The sequence below is a fragment of the Oryctolagus cuniculus genome, chromosome 2 (assembly GCF_051225735.1).
Source record: "Oryctolagus cuniculus isolate XC-2025 breed Fujian yellow rabbit chromosome 2, ASM5122573v1, whole genome shotgun sequence".
Lineage (NCBI taxonomy): Eukaryota > Metazoa > Chordata > Mammalia > Lagomorpha > Leporidae > Oryctolagus > Oryctolagus cuniculus.
Genome location: NC_142868.1, coordinates 29,178,231 through 29,201,437, shown reverse-complemented (window position 1 = coordinate 29,201,437; position 23,207 = coordinate 29,178,231). Strand labels below are relative to the sequence as shown.

At 36.8% G+C, this 23,207-nt stretch overlaps 1 pseudogene; it reads left to right on the top strand.

Annotated features, from left to right (window-relative positions):
• Positions 1–7,895, top strand: part of LOC100349058 (glutamate--cysteine ligase regulatory subunit pseudogene) — a 182,396-nt pseudogene extending 174,501 nt beyond the window's left edge.
• The last annotated feature ends 15,312 nt before the right edge of the window (positions 7,896–23,207 follow it).

Below are 23,207 nucleotides of genomic sequence, written 5' to 3'. Positions count from 1 at the left end.
ATTAACACACAATTATTCTTAGGTGTTTAAATTTTAACTGAAAAGTGATCCCTGTTAGGAATTTGGAAAACATTATGTTGAGTGAAATAAGCCAATCCCAAAGGGACAAATACCACTTGTTCTCCCTGATAGGTGACAACTAACTGAGCACCAAAAAGGAAACCTGTTAAAGTGAAATGAATATTATGAGAAACGGTGACTTGATCAGCCCTCACCCTGACTGTTGATGAGCAACTTAATATGTTATCCCTCTTAGTATTTTTTTTTGTTTGTTCTACTTAATACTTTTGGTTGAATACTGTAATCAATACACAATTCTTCTTAAGTGCTGAAACTTAACTGAAAAGTGAACACTGTTAAATATAAGAGTGGGAATAAGAGAGGGAAGAGATGTACAATTCGGGACATGCTCAAACTGACTTGCCTCAAATGGTAGAGTGAGAAACATACCAGGGGATTCCAATTCAATCCCATCAAGGTGGCATGTACCAATGCCATCTCACTAGTCCCAGTGATCAATTTCTGTTCACAATTGATCATAATGATAGGACTAAAAACCAAAGCAATCACATAAACAAGAATAGTGTCTGCAAATACTAGCTGATAGAATCAAAAAGGGAGAGAATGATCCAACATGGGAAGCGAGATACACAGCAGACCCATAGAATGACAGATGTCCTAAAGAGCACTCTGGCCTCAGAATCAGCCCTTAAGGCATGTGGATCTGGCTGAAATGCCCATGAGAGTATTTCAGGCATGGAAAGCCAAGAGACTCTGGGAAAAAAAAAAAAAAACTAAATGAAAGATCTCCACGAGTGAGATTCCAGTGGAAAGAATGGGTCATCAAAGAAGGAGGTACCTTTCTCTGAAGGGAGGAGAGAACTTCCACGTTGACCATGGCCTTGTCTAAATATGATCAGAGTCGGTGAACTCAGGGGGCTTCCATAGCCTTGGCAGCTCATGACAAGAGCCTAGGGTGATTACTGAGGCCATAAACAAGAGTGTCAATTTGTTAAGTCAACAACAGGAGTCACTGTGCACTTACTCCTCATGTAGGATCTTTGTCCTTGGTGTGCTGTACATTGAGATTTAATACTATAACTAGTACTCAAACAGTATTTTTCACTTTGTGTTTCTGTGTGGGAGCAAACTGTTGAAATCTTTACTTAATGTATGCTAAACTGATCTTCTGTATATGAAGAAAATTGAAAATGAATCTTGATGTGAATGGAAGGGGAGAGGGAGTGGGAAAGCGGAGGGTTGCGGGTGGGAGGGACGTTATGGGGGGGAAGGCATTGTAATCTATAAGCTGTACTTTGGAAATTTATATTCATTAAATAAAAGTTAAAAAAAAGACAAATCATTTTCATTATAGATAAATTAATAGTTGATGTGTGTATTGTGATGTAATACATGGTGAGCAACATGTAATACATGTACACATGATTTTATGTACAATTTTAATAACATTGTGGACCATGTGGAACTTCAGTGGGCCCATGAACCTTAATAAATCTCACAAAAACTGTAATCTGTGTCCCAGAAAATTATTTTATTTATCCCACTTTTGAACAATTATATGGTGTTGGTGGAACAGAACAATTTATTTCTTAGAAAACAAATTTTAGCATTTTATTTTCTAAGAATATACATTGCCTTGTCAAAGACGGCTGCTTAAACCTTGACTCTCCTGTCAAGGTATGAACCTAAGACTCTATGCCCTATTTTTTTCCAAAAGACAACAAAATGAGGTAGAAATTATTCAACAAAACAAAGGTTGCTATTCTTTCTTAGCAGGGAAGTTTTTAGTAAACAAAAAGTAAACATTAGAATGGTATGAGACTCAGAGGGTCACTTTAATGACAAAATTTGCACACGCAGATCTGTTGGAAGCACCTTCCCACCAAAAATATGGAGAAAATGTTTGGACAGTTGTAGATAGGATTAGGAATTGGTGACATCTATGTGGAATGAGAGTAATTCCTGATAGGTAAAAACTCAAAGTACTGTTAGACTACGAATCTGCAAAGGACTTCTAAGTGTTGTAGAGCACATGGGACAAGGAAAACACTCTGTGGTTTTCATGAATGTATTTCAGATGTTATTAAAATCTCTATCCCTTATTATTTTCTGAAGTTTCCTTGGATGCCTCTCCACTTCTGGGGAGGAAATTGAGGCTTAGATAATTTGAATTTTTCATTGGTGGTTGCATTTTTGTCCTGAACAATCAGAGTCTTACTTATATAACACATAGGATTTCTGGGGATGTGTACTTAATACTGAATAGAGATTCAATGATTTACAAGGAAACAATAGTAGCATTTTAATAGTCTTAAGATAAATCTGACAGATATTGATGTACTTCACCCTCTAGTTATGTCTGTCAGTGTTCAGAATACTCCAGTAGGCTTATCATTGTGACAGGACAGAAAAATTATTATTTTCTGACAGCTTACAAAAATGTAGCAAAATATGATAACCAAATAATAGGATATTGAAAATACCCAACATCTTTTTCAGCAAATTTAAGTGTTAAATAAAAAAGGATGTAGCTTTAGGCATGACAATATTTTACGTTTTTCCAATGGAGAAAACATCCAGTTAGATATATAACCAAAACAAAATACTACTACCTGAAGGCCAGTTGTGGGAGCACACTTAGATATTTCAGAGAGTTTCCTTACTTCTGGTATGTTGAAAACTTTCTGAAGCTATTTTAGAGATCAAATGAGGACTACTTTGAAAAGCTCAGCTTGATTAGAACAGACAACACGCATTTAGAGAATAAAAGGAATCACTCACTATTTTTGTGAAATTCTTCAGGGATTTCACTCCAGGTAGACAAATGCGGGTAGGGAGTTTAAGAGGGTTTTAAACTTAGATGTTTGGAAAGCCTTTGACAAAATTCTTTACAGTCAGGTAAGATCAGTGGCAAGGATCAATGAAACTAATAGTAAATTGACTCACTGTTCTGAGCTACAATTTGTGGAAAGGAAACAAAGATATTAGAAATAGGTTTTTGTGGTCAAGCCATTTTTTTAAATTCTGCTTTTTCAATATCTGACATCCTTACAGTAAATAAATAAAACTTATTTGAATATACTATTGTAAGTATGTAGTTTAAAAATCTCAAAATTAAGTTAAAATTTATAACAGTTGATGACAAGTAGAATGTATGTGTGCTCGTATTCGGAATGTTTGTTATTAAACAGCAGTGGAATTTAGACAAGATGTCTTAAGAATATATTAAGACAATATTAAGGACTGATTACTTGAAACATCATACTTAACCTAATTTCAGCAATATTATTTACTTATTTTGCTATAACTGCTGTATCATGGATATAGTTGTCTTTTTTGTTTGAAAAAAAAAAAAAAAGTTGTTGTATTTAACAATAATCAGAAATCAAGATCCAAGTCATAGGTGTTATGTCTGTCAAGTTTAACAACTTCTCTACAGCAAACATGATAGTTAAGTCCTTTGTTGATAAATGAATTAATGACCAAATAATTAAGATTGAATGGCTCTAAAATTGGAATCTTTGAAATATCAATCCCTCTTGTTAGGGATTGGTTTTATGACTTAATTTCTCGTTATTTCACATTTTACAATCACTAATAAAATGATAATTCAGTTGTGGAGGACGAAAGAGCACAAGTAAAGGAAATAGAAGTTTTTCTATGTGTAAGCACTGTTGTATAGTAGGGGAGGAATGTAGTCAATAGAGACCATTTCATCCTCTACTTGCCAAGTAAAATTCATTTGATTTATTTTACCATTTGAATGCAGAATACCTTCCATGGTTTATTTTTTTTTTTTGACCAATATCAGAAGAAGCACAGGCACCTCAAAATTCTCAGATAGAGAAATTGAAACAAACTGGAATTCTTTAGAGTATGAGAAAACAAACCTTTATATCACAAATAGGAAAAAATAAAATGGATATCTCATGAAATACTTACATGTTCAAAAAATGTTATAGCTATACATCTGCTACATCACTGAGGATTAATACAAAAGTTGTAGTCTGTCCAGGACAGTAAATATTGAAGACCTAATAAGGAGTTCCAATAAATAACAAATATGTAAAGTTAAAAATAAAATCATTGCAATTTTAATTATGACATTATAGTGGCAATTCATATGAAATGCATTGAGATCTTAAGATACAAGGCTTTACACAGAGCTCTACAATTGTCATGATCCATCACCCCCAAAAAACTCTATACAACAGATTCTTCTATTATCCACACACAACAGCCTAGACTGAGCTTCCAGGAGTTAGAATTGGGATTTTATCCCTCTTAGTAGTTTTTTTGTCTGTTCTACTTAATATGACTGGTTTAATTCTGTAATTAATACACAGTTATTCTTAAGTGTTAAAAATTAACTGAAATGTGATCCCTGTTAAACATAAGAGTGGGAATAAGAGAGGGAAGAGATGTATAATTTGGGACATGCTCAAGTTGACTTGCCCCAAATGGTAGAGTTAAAAACATACCAGGGGATTCCAATTCAATCCCATCAAGGTGGCATGTACCAATGCCATCTCACTAGTCCAAGTGATCAATTTCAGTTCACAATTGATCATAATGAAAGGACTAAGAGTCAAAGGGAGCACATAAACAAGTCTAGTACCTGCTAACACTAACCGATGGAATAAATAAAGGGGAGAGTGATCCAACATGGGAAGTGAGATACTCAGCAGACTCATAGAATGGCAGATGTCCTAAATAGCACTCTGGCCTCAGAATCAGCCCTAAAGGCATTCCAATCTGGCTGAAAAGCCCATGAGAGTATTTCAGGCATGGAAAGCCAAGACACTCTGGCAAAAGATCTCTGCGAGTGAGATCCCAGCGGAAAGAACAGGTCTTCAAAGAAGGAGGTACCTTTCTCTGAAGGGAGGAGAGAACCTCCACTTTGACTATGACCTTGTCTAAACAAGATAAGAATCGTAGAACTCAGAGGGCTTCCATAGCCTTGGAAACTCATGACCAGAGCATAGGGAGACTACTGATGCCATAGACAGGAGTGTCAATTGGTAAAGTCAACAACAGGAGTCACTGTGCACTTACTCCTCATGTAGGATCTCTGTCCTTAATGTGCTGTGTATTGAGATTTAATGCTATAACGAGTACTCAAACAATATATTTCACTTTGTGTTTTCATGGGGGTGCAAACTGTTGAAATCTTTACTTAATGTATACTAAACTGATCCTCTGTAAAAAAAAAAAAAAAAAATTTATCAACTCCCAACTTGACTCTCACTGGGATTAAACATGACAATAGGTCTGATCTGATTTCATCATCACTTAAAAAAAATCATCTATTATTTTTCACTTTATGTTTCTGTGTGAGAGCAAACTGTTGAAATCCTTACTTAATGTATACTAAGCTGATCTTCTGTATATTAAGATAATCGAAAATGAATCTTGATGTGAATGGAAGGGGAGAGGGAGTGGGAAAGGGGAGGGTAGTGGGTGGGAGGGACGGTATGGGGGGGAAGCCATTGTAATCCATAAATCGTACTTTGGAAATTTATATTCATTAAATAAAAGTTAAAAAAAATGAATACAACATCCAGACTACAAAAAAAAAAAAAAAAAAAAAGAATTGGGATTGTGTTTGACTTCTTTCTGACAAGGAGCCCATGGTTTTACCTTCTGTTCTATACTGCATTGACATTTTCTTTTAAGAAATTAGGGGAAATTAACATAAATAAACCAAGAGGTATATGTGGACTTATATAAATGGTACATTTGGATTAACTTTTAAAAATCATATGATAGTATATTCTTCCTGTAACTTTTAAATGACTTCAGCTGCTATGTACATTACAAAAATAATTAGCTGAATCAGGCAGATATGATAAGACTTGTTGTATTATCACAAATGTAAAACTGCTAGAACAATCATAATGGAATTGTGCATTATATTTCTTGAGAATTTCAAGAAAAATGAACATGTTAATTTAATGTCAAGTTTATTTGTTTTGGATTGGGTGTATATACTTTTGTTGTCACCTTTTCTTATGCTTATGTATTTTAATTCATTTTTAAGAATATTTTTATTTGAGACTCACAGGGGAGGGGATAGATAGAGAGAAAGAGAGAGAGAGAAAGAAGAAGAGAAACCAAGCCCTACCATCTGCTGGTGTATTCTCTAAATACCCAAAATAGCTACAACTGAGCTAGGCAGAAGCTAGGAGTTAGGAATTCAATCCAAGTCTCTCACATGAGTGGCAGGAACCAGATTACTTGAACCATCATAAATGCCTCCCTGGGTCTACACTGACAGGAAGCTATTGTCAGGAGTAGAACTGGGTATCAAACATAGGCTCTGCAATATGGTTGGTGAGTGCCCTAACCAGTGTAATATACTAACCTCCAGACTAAATGCCCATTCCTCATTATTCTTTTTCATATTAATTAATGATTACATATAAATATTTCTTTATATTACATATAAATATTGCATATAAAATTTGCATCTTTCTCTCTTCTGTTTTCCACACTGTTACATATAAGTAGCGTCACCTTAATTTAGATGGACTTTATTGGATTGCTTAGTATCCTGTCTCGTATTGTCTAGGACAATGTTGAAAATACGGTATCCTCACACAGAAACATCTTTTTTTCTTTACTGACCTTAAATATCCAAAGTTACAAGGAAAAAGGAGAGACTACAGAGCTAGTTGCAGAAGAAAACTGACCAAACACTCTATCTGCTAAGATTTTCTTTTATTTCAAGATTTCTCTAACCAGGCATTGGTTTTACAATTAAAATCCAGTAGGCACCTCAAATATTTCTACACTCATTCATCAACACTTCTACTCTTTCATTTTTTAATTGAAAGCATACTTCTTAAGTGGTTTCCTCTACTTTGCATTGTCTCTGGTGATGGTTATAAAATAAGGTTGGAGTTTGTGAACTCAAAAGGCTTCCATAGCCTTGGAAACTCATGACAAGAGTCTCTGGTGATTACTGATGCCATAAACAAGAGTGTCAATTGTTAAGTCAACAACAGGAGTCAGTGTGCACTTACTCCCCATGTAGGATCTCTGTCTTTATTATGTTGGACTATGAGAATTAATGGTAAAAATAATCTTCAAACAGTACTTTATACTTTGTGTGTCTATGTGGGTGCAAACTGTTGAACTCTTTACTTAGAACATACTAAGTTGATCTTCTGTATATAAAGATCATTAAAAATGAACCTTAATGAAGAATGGGATGGGAGAGGGAGTAGGAGATGGGATGGTTTGTAGATGAGAGGGTGGTTATTGGGGGAAAAACTGCTATAACCGAAAGTTGTACTTTCAAAATTTATATTTATTAAATAAAAGTTTTCTAAAAAAGGAGACAAAAAAGGTTTTTACATCTGAATATTAATATTTCTAGATGCTTTCATTTTTCATCAAGATTCAAGAAGGGTGGTTGACCTGATATTTGCTAATCAACATTATAAATCTCTCAAGAGACTGACTTGTAGTAAATGAAGAGTTAGTAAGTACACACAGTTTTGACTTTTAGATGTATCTTTACCAGCCATATGGACCTAAGAGAAAATTCTAGTTACAATGGGCTCTAATGGGCTTTATTTCTGCGAAATAAACTAACAGGTTCACCACTGAGGTGTTTGGAAAAGTCAAGGTGTTGTGCCCAGATCGTTGGATCCCCAAACGCCGCCAGAGACTTGAACACACCGAAATGCAAGAGCAAGCTTTATTTCAGAAGTACAAGCAGCAGCAGGGACCCCGTCTACTCAACCGCGCAGCGGAGGGCAGAGGAAGGCCCTGAGCTGTGCTTGGGACGCTCTTTTAAAGCCGGGTTACGTCATCGAGGGCTGTGGGGTAACAGTGGATTGGCTGAGGTCACCTCTGGTACTTCCTGATCGAACGTGCTTGTTCCTGATTGGGTCAGACCCCGGGGATTTCCTTATATGCTGAACGCAGGCAAGCTGTTCCGTTGCAACCCTCGGTTTCCCCAGAGTAAGGCTGCTTTTACAGGGAGTAGGGACTGCCTCTCCGAATGGAGGCACTTTTTCGAGACATAGTTACTCCGGCCCTTCAAAGGAAATAATGTAGATTTTTTTTTCATTTATGCTACACAAATAATATTAAATGTGGATTTATGCAATACCTTATTCACATTTAATGACTCTCCCTTAAGTACTGAGTACAGACTAGAAACCATGCTGTCTCTGGACATAAAAATAAGTAGAGTGTATGTCACTGTCTTACACGTACAGTCAAATTAAGGAAGAAAAGGCTCAACATCTGATTACATGATAAATTTTTGGCCAACAATACCAGTCATTAGTTTAGATGTCAAACAACTTAGATTAGGAGATCAGAAAACTACAGAATAAAGATATGGATAAGAGAAGGCTTTGTTCAGCAAATGAAAGTGAATCCATTATCAGAAGTATAGGAAATATGGAGTTAGGGAACATTAAATGTGGTTATGGAAAGAAATGTTACAGGACATGCTGGTCTCTTATGTGGCTTGCTAGTTTTCTATCGCCACTGTGAAAATGATCACAAATTTACTGGCTTAAAACAGTTCGGATTTATTATCTTATAGTCTTGGAAATCATAATTCTGACACAGAACTCATTGAACTAAAAACAAGGTTGGCATGATTGCATTACTTTCAGGAGGCTCTAGGAGAGAATCCATTCCTTGTCTTTTTCAGCTCTTGCAGGTAATTCTTTGCCTTCTACAAATAACCCCATTGCTTCACCTTCAAACCAAGAAACATGCCTAGACTTCCTCATTCTGCCATCTCTTTGGTGCTCCTTTCTGATTACCTCTTCCGCTTTAAGACTCATGAGATTAGATACACAAGCCAGAATAATTCATATATTTTAAAGTTAGCTACTTACAAATTTAATATATCAATGGGTTCCACTGATACAGATGTGGGCATCTTTCTGATTGCAGTCTAAATGGATTGAAGGAAAGACAGTGTGCACATGGATATGGAATAACTACTCATGAGGCTGCTGCTGTTGTACATGAAAGATAATGCTGCTGTTCCACAGGCCATGAGCAAAGTCAAGATAAAACGAGAGGCAGGCATTGTGGCATAGTCAGTTAAACTGCTACCTGCAATGCTGACTGGTTCAAGTCCTGGTTGTTCCACTTCTGATCCAGCTGCCTGCCAATGGCCTGAGGAAAGTAGTGGAGGATGGTACGAGTGTTTGTGCCCCTGCTGCGCATGTGGGAGATCTGGATGAAGCTCCTGTCTCCTGGCTTCAGCCTTGCTCAGCGCTTGCCTACGCAGCCAGAGAGGGCATACACCAGCAGATGGAAGAGCTCTCTCTGTCTCTTCCTCTTTCTGTGTAAATCTCACTTTTGAAATAAATAAATAAATATTTTTAAAAACACATAAAAAACATTGAAATCTTACCTCATAAATTCATTGGAGTAATTCCATCTAAATGTTTAATTCTAGCATAGGTGACCAGTGAAGTAAGGGTATACTCATAGGGTGCCAGGGTAGTGCAGGAGATATGTGGTCCAGACCAAAGAAAAAGCCCGTCATGACCTCTGAGGTAGGATAAAGTGTAACTCAGACGAAGAAAAAATATTCTCCAGAAAAATGGACTAGTGTTGGCAAACACTTGAAGGAACTATAGCTGGATAAAAATTGACAGATGCTAGATTTCAAAGTGAACAGCGAGCAACATTGTGGAAATGTATTCTCAAAGCTAAAGAACTTAAAAATCAGCCTTTAATGATGTAGGTTAATTGACAGGTACAGTTACTGTACAATTATATGTACAGTGGCAGTGTACAGATGCCTTTGAGAAGGCTCACCATCAGTTAGAAAGCCAGGGAAGTTCTCAATACAACACTGACACAGTAATATGAGTACCTTGAAAAGGAAGAAGGCAAATTTACACACCTTTACAAAGAGAAAAATCCAGAGGATATGATTAATTTCATCTGGAGTGAGTGGAAGGAAAGGTTTTAATATGATTCTTGATTATCTGGATTGGGCCACAAAGCAGGAGATATTAAATGCAAAGGGAATACTGGAGAGGGATCCAGTTTTCTGTGGAGTGAAAAATGGGGTCAATCATACAAATGTTGAATTTAACCTTTCTGTGGAAAAACAAGTTAGCAATGTCCTACAAACATGTCGATATCAATTTCAAGGGAAAGAACAGGGTGCATAACAGGAATAAATGGTATTATCCAGAAAATATATGTAGGAGGAGACAAATGGGTTGAATATGGAGACTCTGATGAACACCAATGCTCAGATGGCTGTTGGAGGAAGAGACAGGTGAGGACGGAAAAGAGCAAACAGAAATTGGAAGAGGGTCACTAACAAATGTTGTAAAAAAATGATCCAGTAAAGCATTTCATAAAGACAGAAAGGTCAGTAACATGAGAGGAAAAGAGACAAAAAGAGTATAACATCCTGAAGCCTTCTAACTACTGCAGGCATCCCTCTGAGGGGTGACTAAAACACATGACTTCAGTGTTAACTGGAAACAAAATAAAACAAAACAAAAAAGACACCAATGATGACAACTGCAAAAAAGTAACAAACACCTCCCGGGAACTGATATAACTGGGAAATGTTCCAATTATAATAAACAAGAATACATGTCTTTAAAAGGACAGCATCAAGTATACTGTTTAACATTGTATGATGAGAGAGTGTGTGAGAGAGAGGGGGAGAGAGAGAGAGAGACAGAATGCTGAGAAATCTGAGCAAGTGTTCACAGCAAATAAGGAAGTAAATGAGGCAAAGACAGTGGGAGTCCTTTACCTAGATCTCAGTGAGACATTTGATAGATTGTTAAGGGAGATGCAACTAAAGAAAAATCCAGGAGTTTTGAATCAATGCTGTAACAAGCTACAAAAGAAGATGAGTGGCTACAGAGGGTTACAGTAAATGGTGGTAAGTTATGTTTGAAGGACAGGCAGCAGGATTCCCTCAAGTTCATTATTATTAAGCACTCATTTAATACTCATAAAACAGTTGTCAGAAAAGAACCATAATCAATGTTAGCACTAATTTGAGCCCTTGTTGGAGGCATCAACAGTGGTGATTGACTGTTTAAATTTATTCCAATTAGATGGTTTTCATAGAACATTTGATCTGAAATTACAATATTGAGCTTTTTTATTTTAAATATTATTATGTATCCAGAAAATAAGTTTTCCAAAAGCTGTTCTCATTTAGTAAACAACAAGAGAACAATGGTGCTTATAAAGATTACAGCAGAAGCATTTTGTGAGAATGGTTGCTGTGTTCTGGGAGTTTGCTTCTGAAGAAGCCAAAGGAATACTCAAAAGACTTTATCAGAAAGGGATCAAAATAAATGATCCAAACAGTATAAGCATTACCTGATAAACTTATGCAAAATGGAATAATTTGAGTAAAAGCCAAAAGTATGGAAACGAGGACATCCAGATAAGAAAGGTTAGAAAATTGCCATGGGAATTGGTGAAATTATATACACAGATATTCGTGTTCTCACATACAAATTTGTTATCTGAATTGTGTATAAAAATATCATGGTATTATTTCTGTGTTTTCTTTTTTCTTCTTCTTCTCTTCTTCTTCTTCTTGTGTTTTTTTTTTTTTTTTTTTGACAGGCAAAGTTAGACAGTGAGAGAAAGAGAGAGAGAGAGAGAGAGAGAGAGAGAGGAAGGTCTTCCTTTTTCCGTTGGTTCATCCCCCAAATGGCAGCCACGGCTGGCACGCTGCGGCTGGCTCGCTGCGCCGATCTGAAGCCAGGAGCCAGGTGCTTCCTCCCGGTCTCCCATAGGAGTGCAGGGCTCAAGCACTTGGGCCATCCTCCACTGCCTTCCCGGGCCACAGCAGAGAGCTGGACTGGAAGAGGAGCACCCAGGATAGAATCTGGCGCCCCAAATGGGACTAGAACCCCGGGGTGCTAGCGCCGCAGGTGGAGGATTAGCCAAGTGAGCCTTGGTGCCGGGCGGTATTATTCCTGTATTTTAACAAAAAATAATGGCACTTGTTTATATAGTCTATCAGACAATGTGCTTCCCCAAAATTGTTCCTGCCATCATCTTCTACAACTCAATAAGTGGCATTATATATACACCAAATAGATTACTGCATGACTTAGCTGTGTCTTCATTTTATCTCTTCTACAACCGAAGTCCAATAGCTTCATGTATTCATTTACGTATTCATGTATTACTTATTAAATACATTTGTACGAGGCACTCTTCTGGATCTTCAGAGTTCAACAAAAGTAAAAATAAATGACATAGTTTTTGGGTTTATATTTGGTGAAAACAGACATATGAATACAAAAAAATAGTTGGTGTTAATAAACACTATGGTAAATATATGTTAAACTGGAATATAAGGAGATTCTTGAGATGTGATTTTGTTAGTCATAAGAACAGGCATGTCCACTGATACAATACTTCCACTGTGACCTATATGCAGTGAGGGAGTAAGCCATTCAGATATCTGAGTTAAGAACTTTCCAGAGGTAGAATGTGCAGAGGCGCTTACCAAAACAGAAGAGTTTGTGGTTGGAGGGTAACATAGTAGGAAATGGAATGAGAAAGGTATTGTCAGGTGAGGTGAAGAAGTTAATTCACATAAAATTTTTTATGCTACCATAAGATATAAAAACTTTGGACATCTTGAGATTTAATGATTGTTTACAGCCCTTGTTTTCTCTGTTGAGGAATGTTGTTTTTTTTTTTTTCCACACTATTTGTTGAACTCTTTTAATTAGTACAGGGTTAATTTTATGATGATTAAGTAAACTGAAAATAGATTTTGTAAAAATTAAGAGTGGGAATGGGAGAGAGAAGGAACAAGGGTTGGAATGTGAGCAGAAAGGAGAGTAGAGTGAGAAATATCACTTTGCTCCTAAATCTGTATATATGAAACTTGTATAAATTGAATAAAAAACAAATTTTGGATTTTAATATGGGTTTGAAACAAAGATGAGGAATTGTTTTGAGCAGAAAGGTATTATGAACTTAATTATGGTTTTCAAGAATATTTTCTACTAAATGCCAAACAGATTACATGAGCAAGGATGGAGGTAGAGAGTTTAGTTTAGGCATGTGGTGCAAAAGACATGTCTTCATCAGCTTTATATCAAAGTTCATCCCTTATTCTTCTCAAACTCTCTATACCCACTAACTTTGTCAATATGACCATTAATCTCTTATTAAATATCTTAGCAAACTCAAGAGGACATGCTTTCTCTGTTAAGTCTCTTTTTATTTATTAATTGATTTAGCAAAAACCATGAGGTTTCTGGATCAAAAACAGATCAATTATTCTCTTGCAGAGTATCTTCGCTGCAGTTGCCTAGGCACTAATTACCGAAAGGTGTGATACCACATACCACATACACTTGGAGTTTCCACAGGACAAGAATCCCAAAGTAATGATACCGGAAGCACAGCAGTCTCTCTCCTCCATCCCCTGCCCCCAGGGACCAGAAGAGATACTTTGCTTGGCCAGCCGTGTAAACAAGTCCTCCTCGGGGAGAGGAGGGAAGGTCTGTGGTCTCCTTTCTGAAAAGGAAACACTTGCCTCTGAGAACAGAGAACATTTAATATGCTTTTGGATGTCTTTGTCTTTGAGGTTGCTGTTCACTCACCCTTAAACCTGATGTCAGTGTCCTTTGCTCAGAAAGCCCTGACCACACATAAACGGGAAAATGTTCATGATGCTTTGTTTCCTGCCCACACCTTTGACTATATTTCTTATTGTTTCTTTTTATTTGTGATGCAGCAGCCACAACTGCTCCGCCATCCCTATAATGAGAGGGCATTTGCCACTGTTGCCCTGTTGCTTAAAAGTTCTCTCCCTGGGACCTCTGAGTGCCTCCCTCCCCAGTTTATAACCCACCTCAAAGACTACCCTTCAGAGAAGTCATCAGCCTGTGTAACAAAGCCCTCTCAGAGACCTTGTTTCCAATATTGCTATATTTGATCTCAACATGAAACTATTGCAGGTTTTTGTTTATTTTTGCCTGCATAAACAGTGTAAGTTCTATGGTGAAAGAATTTTACACACACACACATTTTTATTGTATAGAAATATTAACTAATGGAATAATCAGCTTCAATTTCAGTGTTTATCAAATGTTGGGCAGTACACTGGGGCTTGTATACCTTATTTTTACACCAATTGTTATTACAACACTATGAATCAGCAGTGGTACCACTTTACATAATCAAGAAAATGAAGCCTAAATTAACTCCCTCATGCAAAATGTTTAGAATGTTTAGCATAAGAATATTAGTTATTTTGTTCTCTTATATGAACATTTTTGTATATCTAAAAATATACTCACATCTACATATCTCTATATTATTGTTACATTGTAATATATAAACAGACATATGTGCTATATCTACACATATCCATAGCATATGTGAAAATATAATTATATACATTATAATGTAATTATTTTTTAACATTTATTTAGTAAATATAAATTTCCAAAGTATCGTTTATGGATTACAATGGCGTTTCCCCCACCCAATAACTTCCCTCCCACTTGCACCCCTCCCAACTCCTGCTCCCTCTCCCATTCCATTCACATCAATATTCATTTTCAATTATCTTTATATACAGAAGATCAATTTAGTATATATTAAGTAAATATTTCATCAGTTTGCACCCACACAAAACATAAAGTGTAAAATACTGTTTCAGTACTAGTTCATAGCATTAATTCACATTGGACAACACATTAAGGACAGAGATCCCACATGAGGAGGAAGTACACAGTGACTCCTGTTGTTGACTTAACAATTTGACACTCTTGTTTATGGCATCAGTAATCTCCCTAGGCTCTAGTCATGAGTTGCCAAGGCTATGGAAGCCTTTTGAGTTCACCGACTTCGATCTTATTTAGACAGGTCATAGTTTGTTTTTGGCACAGTGTCTTGGCTTTCCATGCCTAAAATACTCTCATGGGCTCTTCAGCCAGTTCCGAGTGCCTTAAGGGCAGATTCTGAGGCCAGAGTGCTCTTTAGGACATCTGCCATTCTGAGTCGGCTGTGTATCCCACTTCCCATGTTGGATCGTTCTCTCCTTTTTTGATTCTATCAGTATTCGCAGACACTAGTTTTGTTTGTGTGATCCCTTTGACTCTTAGACCTATCAGTGTGATCAATTGTGAACTGAAATTGATCACTTGGACTAGTGAGATGACATTGGTACATGCATCCTTGATGGGATTGTATTGGAATCCCCTGGCACATTTCTAACTCCACCATTTGGGGCAATTCCGATTGAGGATGTCCCAAATTGTACATCTCCTTCCTCTCTTATTCCCACCCCTATATCCAACAGGGACCACTCCTCAGCCAAATCCAAACACCCAAGAATAATTGTGTGTCAACCATAGAGCTCAACCAACAGTATTAACCAGAACAAAAAAAAAATGCTAACAGGGATAAAGTATTAAATTGTACATCAACAGTCAGGACAAGGGCTGATCAAATCACTGTTTCTCATAGTGTCCATTTCACTTCAACAGGTTTCCTTTTTGGTGCTTGGTTAGTTGTCACCAATCAGGGAGAACATGATATTTGTCCCTTTGGGACTGGCTTAATTCACTCAGCATGATGTTTTCCAGATTCCTCCATTTTGTTGGGAATGACTGGATTTCATTGTTTTTGACTGCTGTATAGTATTCTATAGAGGACATGTCCCATAATTTCTTTATCCAGTCTGCTGTTGATGGGCATTTGACATAATGTAATTAATACAGTAATACAATTACATGTGATTTTTTTTTAAAAAATTATATATTTGAAAGATGGAGTACCGAGAGGGAGAAGAAGCGGCAGAGAGAGAGAAGTCCTCCATCTGCCGGTTTACTCCGCACATGACTGCAATGGCAACAGCTATGTCAGACCAAAGCCAGGAGCCAGGAGCTTCATGTTGGTCTCCATGTGGGACTCAAGCTCTTCGGCGATCTTCTACTGTGTTCCCAGGCACATTATCAGGTAACTGGAATGGAAGTAGAGCAGCCAGGCCTTAAACTGTCTTCAATGTGGTATGTAAGTGCCGATGGTGGTGGCTCCGCTTGCCACACCTCAGCACTGGTTCTCACATGTTGTTTTACATTATTATAGAAATACTGTCTGGGAACCTTAATTTATTGAGTGTTCTTATATGATGATGATGATGATGATGATGATGATGTTAAATGTGTGAAGAAAAGTGCTATAGAATATTTACTAATATGTGTGTAATTTAATTTTTATGTTTAAGTTGCTTATTTTTTATATGTAAGTTGTTACAATCATTTTTGATATTTAAGTTGTTTATTTTCACAAATATTCAACCATGGTTTTGTTTCATACAATGACAGGAAGACCTCACATAAATAAACTTGGCTTTGCATTTATGTTCCTGAAAAATGTTTGAATTTTTGTATTTTTTCCCAATTCAATTTGCTTTAGAATACAAGAATCAATCAACAAACATGAACATGCCAACCTACTTGAATGTTATATTTATCATTTCGAGTAATACTTTGGTATTAAATTTTTATGCAGCCTTGAGTGCATTGTTCAGATTTTTGTCTAGCCTGAGCCTGGGTCAAAGAAAAAAAATGTCATTTACTATGATAGAGAAAATGAGGAATATGAGAGTAGAAGATACATTTGACAGGGGCTGTAATGGCATTAGACTGCAATTTGTTAATTTTGAGATGCCTACAGGGTAGAAAGTGAATATATAGAATATGTACTTAGATATCTAATTCTGGAGTTTAGGAGAGGACATGGACTGGAATATGCCACCACTAATTGTGTAGGTATTAAGACATGATAATTAAGAAAATTACCTAGGGGAGTACACAGAACAAGAACAAAACAAGTTCTATCATGGAATAGTAAGAACACTAACATTTATGACATGAGCAGATAGATAGATTATCTCAAAGGAGAACAGGAATAATACCCTGAAAAAATAGCAGAGCAATGAGAGTGTGAATTCACCAGAACAGAGAATGGAAAATCTTAATATCCACAGGGTATCTGAAATGAAGATTGAAAAGTGTCTATGATTTCAGCTGCAGGGATAGCCTCTCTGACCTTGACCACAACCTTTTCAGTGGATTGGATAAGACAAATGCCAGACCATAATGAGTACTCTAGCAAATTGGAGGTGAAAAAAATAGACACAGTGATTAAAGGCAATATTTCAAAAAGTTGACTACAAAGAGAGTGACTAACATAGGAAGAGCTGGGAATGCAAGAGGAAATGTAACACAAAGTCCAGTGGCTGAAATGGCTTTAGATGTTAAAAAGTGCACTCCTTCTATTCTAAGAGGAAGGAAGAAAGAACAAATGAATGAGGCACTGAGATTTAAAGATAACAATGCCTGAAAAGTAGAATATGTTGTAAAGCCAATAGGATAGATTATATCAATGCATAAATTCAGCATATAATTCTATAAACTTTGTCCTTAACCTTTAATCAGATACAACCCCAACATGTTTTTGCATGAACACCTCAAAAATACAAAGAAAATAAACAAAAATACCAAAAATTATTATACATTATCCTATACTTGAGTAGCTGATTTGCTTAAAGATTTATTTATTTATTTGAAAGGCAGAGTTAGAGAGGCAGAGGCAGATAAAGAGAGAGAGAGAGAGAGAGAGAGAGAGTTCTTCCATCTACTGGTTCACTCCCCAGATGGTCGCAATGGCCAGAGCTGTGCCGATCCGAAGCCAGGAGCCAGGAGCTTCTTCAGCGTCTCCCATGCAAGTGCAGGGGCCCAAGGACTTGGGCCATCTTCTACTGCTTTCCCTGGCCATAGCAAAGAGCTGGATTGGAAGTGAGGCAGTCGGGACTTGAACTGGCACGCATATGGGATGCCTGCACTGCCTGTGGAGGCTTTAACCCGCTGTGCCACAGTGCCAGCCCCTGGGTAGCTGATTTTCTGAACTTTTGTATTGCCCAGTATAAGAGACAATTTTTAAACTGGAGTCAACCAAAAGGGATTTCCTTTCCCACTCCAGGATTGACAATTTGCATCTTCAATCTGATATTAAACTACTTTGAATATTGAAATCTTATTAAATATTACCTACATTAGTTACTGTCAAAATGTTTATTGAGTGTTAAATAATAAATATTTTCAGATTTGCTAGCAATATGGTCAATTGCACCTATTCAATTCTGCCTTCATAACCTGGTACCAGCCATAGAAATACAAATTAATGGGCAAAGTAGTAGTCTAAACTGTTTAAAATAAATGAAAGACAGAAAGCTATATTTGGCCCTGGGGAGCATTTTGTCAATCATTATCCCATATTGTGATAATCAAACTGGGATCATATATAAACAACAAACAAAATTGTGCTTAGTACAAAATAGATTTTAGATATACTTAATATGTTTAAAATGTTTCAGTGTGTTTGGGCTTTTTAATTCCTTAACAAAGGGCAATAAATAAGGAAGTTAATATTTTAGAGTCCAATAGTTTCAACAGCAAACTTATATTTCTGTGGCAAATGCATTTCAGGTGTGCTACAAGATATTGCTGTGTTTTGATTATTTTCATCAAAATAATCAAATGTTATTTGAACAACTAATACTCATCTACAACAGTTACAATTCTATATTAGAATGAATAATTTGTATATTTCATGTAAAAATTCTGAACTTGTTATTTTTGTGCATTAATATTTTTTCATGACACCAACACCCAAAAATTATGTGGTGACCACACAAAGCAGCAAATACCCTCACATCTTGGTGAGTCTTTGCATTTGTTCCGATTATGCCTATAGTTGTCAGTCTTTGTAAAAGAATTTCTTTGCTATAGTTGTGCAGTTCTTGGTGAGATGACTGATATGTGACAATAGCAGCAATATATAAATATTTAGATAAAATATTTAGGTAAATATATTAGATAAAAATGTTTTTATGCAAACTGTTATAATATGCTGGACTAAACAGATCATGTCCCTATCTAGAAAGTGAAATTCTTTGCTGTTCCCCATTGTGTTCTCAGATCATCCACCTTGAACCAGCTCATCTTTCTCCATCCGTAATGACTCAGTTTGTGAATTATCTTTCTCTGTAACTCTGACCACTATGCAAGCTCATTGCTCAGTCATTTTTATAAGATTTTATTTATTTATTTGACAGGTAGAGTTACAGACAGTGAGAGGGAGAGACAGAGAGAAAGGTCTTCCATCCACTGGTTCACTCCCTAAATGGCTGTAGTGACCGGAGCTGCGCCGATCTGAAGCCAGGAGCCTGCTCTGGGTCTCCCATGCGGGTGCACGGGCCCAAGCATTTGTGAAATCTTCTACTGCTTTCCCAGGCTATCAGCAGAGAGCTGGATCAGAAGAGAAGCATCTGAGACTAGAATTGGCGCCCATATGAAATGCTGGCTTGGTAAGCAGAGTATTAACCTACTGTGCCACAGAGCTGGCCTGATTGCTCACTCTTGATGCATATATTGATGCTTTCACAATTATGTGATTACAAATGTAAATTTAAAAATATTTTTATTTTCCCTCAATTAAAAATATACTTTTGTAAAATAAAAAAATTATGTGTTTGATCAAGGAGGGAGAACGAGAGAGAGAAAGAGAACTCCTATAGTCTGAATCTGTTCACAAACACACACAATGGCTGTTGCTGTGCTAGGTTTTAAGCCAGGAGCTAGTGTTGCAATCCAGGTCTTTCATGTGGGTGATAGGAGCCTGGTTACTGAAGTCATCATTACTGCCCTACAGGTTTTTGTTAGCAGTTGAAAGAGTAAGGAGCAGGAGCTGAGTATTAAATCCAAGGACTCTAATGTGAGACACATGCATTTTAGCTGCTTGGCAAATTACCATCTCCCATAAATGCATATTTATTTATATAAAAATATTTACCTCATCTATTAAGTGAATTATAAAGCATACTAGCAAAATTTCTAAATATTTATGAAAATACTTCAAAGAACTCAATAGTAAATTTAGTTAATTATCAGAAAAAATATATATTTACACCAAGTACTTTTTTGATACTATTAAAAGTAGATCCTTTTTCTAAGGAATTCTTAATAATTTACAAAATGCGGCCATTCCTATATTATCAACCCAGATTTTTATTTAATTGGATATTTACCAGATTGTAGGCTGCTATCAGCTATATGATAATTTTTACCCTATTTGTTCACTTGTACATTTACAACTAGAATTATCCTTCATCCAAAATATCTTTGTAATATTATTCATGTCTTTTTTTCTGTGGTTCAAGTGTTTACTTACTTAAAAATAGAAAGATCCATGCACTTGAGTATATAAAAGTAAGCGAAAAACAGAGGATTCTTATTTGCTTTCCCTTATGTTAATTCACAAATGGTACCTCTCACATGATTGGTTAAAATTTACAGTTTAATTAAAGCCTAATTTCCTATTAAAAATGCATTTTAACATGCTACCAAAATCCATTTTTGTACCTGAAACACTATGAGAAAACATTTTGCAGCCTACTCTTCATTAGGTCCTACAATCATACACATCTCTTTATTTTTATTTATTTTCTTCAAGAGAATTTGAGAATTTGAAGAACATATAATTCATAATGATTGTTTTCAGAGTTCTTGGCTGTTGGAGGAAGCATCGAAAGTTTCTTAGACCAAATGGACATGATAAAGTATCTCATACATAAAAATTTGAGTGTTTCAGTTTGCTTGTTTCAATTTTTCTATGTTTAAGTAATTTGACCATGTTTTCTGGCACAGGACAACCTAGAGAATAGGTTATTATTTCCATGAGGGTACTTCAAAATGATCATGGAACATGGAAATGGAAAAGAAATTTATTTTGGTGCAATTTTTTTGAAATCCATGCATACATGGGTTTTCACAAAGGTATGGAAAATGCATATGTTGAAAATCTAAACAGATTCAAATTTTTTTGCATTAAAATAAGTTAGCTTTTTAATCTCATTTCCCATGAGATTTTTGAAATGCCATAATATATGTTATTATATGATATTGTGAGTGTGCTCTTAGAGAATTCTTTTCACATTAGGTAAGGACTGTGGACCTTAAGCTAAGCTCCATAGACCTTCCTTATGAAGACACATGTGGGGGGGCGGAGCCAAGATGGCGGAATAGTGAGGGCGCGCACCGATAGTCCGGGAAAATTTAGTTTAATAAAAGGGGAGTTACGGTAGCCGCAGAAAAAAGAACCAGGAAAAAATTGCACGGGAATCGTGAATCGGAGGACCTACTGGGAGAACAAGGTCGCCCACCACGCGGAAGCCAAGTCACGGGACCGAGCCGCAGAAGCCCCAGTGCTCCAAGGGGAGTGCATGCCACACAGACAACAGCGGGGAGACTTGGGACGCTCAGGGCTCCGAGTCCACACATCGGCGCTGGAAGGGGAGGTGAGCTCAATAACCCGAGACATTGGTGGGGAAACGGGGGTCAGAATCTAGAGGGGGGCCGGAAAGTGCAGCAAACTCACTACCGGAAAGAAGGAAAAAAAAAAAAAAAGCTTCGGGGTTTCTCTTCCCCCTAACCTTGCAAAGGTTACAAGGCTGGAAGGCTAGAAGAATTCCCAAGAGACAAAGAGCAGGCCTGCTCTCTGGATTTACATATCAATGGGGGAGAGCTAAGGAACTGAGTCACTACAATTCAGTAGCCTAGGCAACCCAGTGGGAGTCCAGAGGAGCCAAAGACTGGAAGCTAAATACCATCAATTCTGCACAGCCATGCCCTGCGGTGTTACTTACCCCCTGAATAAATAAAATAAATAAATAAATAAAAAGAGAGAGATTTACCACGCATAACCTGAGGGTGTCACCTTTGCACACCCTTAACCTGGAAGAACCAGGCAGAGCTCTCAGGCCGCACCCATCTCAAGCCTCCAAGGCTCCTCCAACAGCAGGCAGTCCACTTAACACGGACACAGTATAAAAAAAAAAAAAAGAAAAAAAAACGCACAGTGACGCAAGAAGAATTAACTATGCTGAGTAACAAACACAGAAATAGAGGGAGCAAGATCAACGATGACACTATGATGCCTCCAAATAAGCAAAACACCCCAAGCCAAGAGTATGAAGATGATGAGATAGAAGAAATGCAAGATACGGATTTCAAAAAATTTATGATAAGAACATTTAGAAGTTTTCAAAAGCAAATCCTTGAACTACAGAAATCCTTAATGGACAAGATTGAAAATCTCTCTCGTGAAAATGAAATTTTAAGGAAGAGTCAAAATGAAACTCAGAAACTAGTAGAACAGGAAAGTGTTATAGTGAAGAGAAATCAAAATGAAATGAAGAGCTCAATAGATCAAATGACAAACACATTAGAAAGCCTTAAAAACAGAATGGGTGAAGCAGAAGAGAGAATATCGGATTAGAAGATAGAGCACAGGAAAACATACAGTCAAACCAAAGAAAAGAAGAGGAAATTAGAAACCTAAAAAATATTGTTGGGAATCTACAGGATACTATTAAAAAAACCAACATTTGAGTTCTAGGAGTTCCTGAAGGCATGGAGAGAGAGAAAGGATTGGAAGGCCTTTTTAGTGAGATACTAGCAGAGAACTTTCCAGGTTTGGAGAAGGACAGAGATATCCTAGTACAGGAAGTTCATAGAACCCCCAATAAACATGACCAAAAGAGATCCTCACCACGACACGTGGTAATTAAACTTACCACAGTGAAACATAAAGAAAAGATCCTAAAATGTGCAAGAGAGAAACGTCAGATTACTCTCAGAGGATCTCCAATCAGACTCACAGCTGACTTCTCATCAGAAACCCTACAAGCTAGGAGGGAATGGCGAGACATAGCACAGGTGCTAAGAGAGAAAAATTGCCAGCCCAGAATATTATATACTGCCAAGCTCTCATTTGTGAATGAAGGTGAAATAAAGACCTTTAATAGCAAACAGAAATTGAAAGACTTTGTGGCCACTCTTCCGGCCCTGCAAAAGATACTTAAAGATGTGCTACACTCAGAAACACAGAAACACGGCCATCAATATGAAAGAAGGGAAAGGAAGAACACCTACCAGTAAAAGAGCATGGGAAGCTCAAAGCATATACTAGAAAATATTTCCGGGAAAATGGCAGGGCAAAGTCACTACGTATCAATAGTCACATTGAACATTAATGGTCTGAATTCTTCAGTTAAAAGACACCGTTTAGCTGACTGGCTCACAGAACACAACCCAACTATTTGTTGC